We start from the raw sequence: 1185 nt of genomic DNA on the forward strand, positions 1-1185 counted from the left end.
ACAGTTTTATATCTTTATGTTTGAAGCCTGAAATGTGGCAAAAGGTCGCAAAGTTCAAGGGGGCCGAATACTTTCGCAAGGCACTGTAGCAGATTTCACTAACTGCTGGGCTATGTCTACTAGCAAAAATTTTAGTAACTGATTTTCATCTACCAGTTTTCATTTATTGCTGGCCTTCATCTATCAGCAGGATTCTGCATTTCTAACAGCACTATTACATTTCAGCTTTCATATTGGCAAATAAAGTAAAGACTAGATAATATATCATCAGCTCCCATTTCTTCACTTCTGCACCTTCTCCAATATCTTCCACACCATATGATATCCCTGTTCCACTTTCTACATCAAACATGTTTACTGTTTTAAAATATTGTCTACATTAGGTTTTACCAGACTTTTTGCAGTCCTGTATGGTAAGTTAAACTTTACTTATTTTGATGGCTTCATCCCTCCATGTCTGCCTCGAGGGGGTTGTCACCAAATATGTCCAAATGAACCCACTCATTCTCCTTAGATGCCTTCCCTGATTGAACAGTATCAGTAGTTGGACAGCTGAGCAGACCCGGCTCTCAGAGGTGACTGGCATTACAAGCCAGTTGGACCAGTCACTGTTTAGCCACATATCTGCTCTTTGCTTGGGTGATGATAGGGTTCAGGGATGTTTTGTGTTAAGGATGGGTTAGGTGTTATTGTTCGGTCCTGTGCTTCCTGTTTTTCTGTTGTTTTTCCCTGTCTCTCCCTGCCTGTCACATCCTAGCCAGCGTAATCACTCATCATCACGTTCACCTGCTGCTCATTACCTCCTGGTTCAGCTCCCCATATATACACCTTTTTCCATTAGTTCTGAGAGATTAGCCATGTCAGCAGCTCGTGCCTCATTGAGACCTGTCCACCTCCCTGCTTCTCCCGTGAAGTCCTGCCTCGTCAAAGGAGAGCATATACCTCCTGTCACCTCCAGTCCTCTGCCTGCCTAAGAGTGCTGCCACGTCAGCGGCAAGCATCCTCCATGAGTCCTGTCATCACCAGCCCAAATCCTTCCATGGTGTCTCCCGGCTTCCCCAGCAGTCTGCCTCCACATTACCCACCTCCACATTCCTTGCCTCCCCTGTGTCCCCAGCTTCACTGGTCCAGCCTGCCTTCACCCCCAGCTTCACTCATCTAGCCTGACTTCATCCCCAGCTCCAC

The 1185-nt window shown here is 46.3% G+C and overlaps 1 protein-coding gene across 1 annotated transcript in view; it reads left to right on the top strand.

Moving 5' to 3' along the window:
* whrnb (whirlin b) overlaps positions 1 to 1185 on the top strand; it is an 84062-nt gene that overhangs the window by 26815 nt on the left and 56062 nt on the right. The gene's annotated exons all lie outside the window — the stretch shown is intronic.

This window comes from Monopterus albus, unplaced genomic scaffold, assembly GCF_001952655.1.
Source record: "Monopterus albus unplaced genomic scaffold, M_albus_1.0 scaffold40.1, whole genome shotgun sequence".
Classification (NCBI taxonomy): Eukaryota; Metazoa; Chordata; class Actinopteri; order Synbranchiformes; family Synbranchidae; genus Monopterus; species Monopterus albus.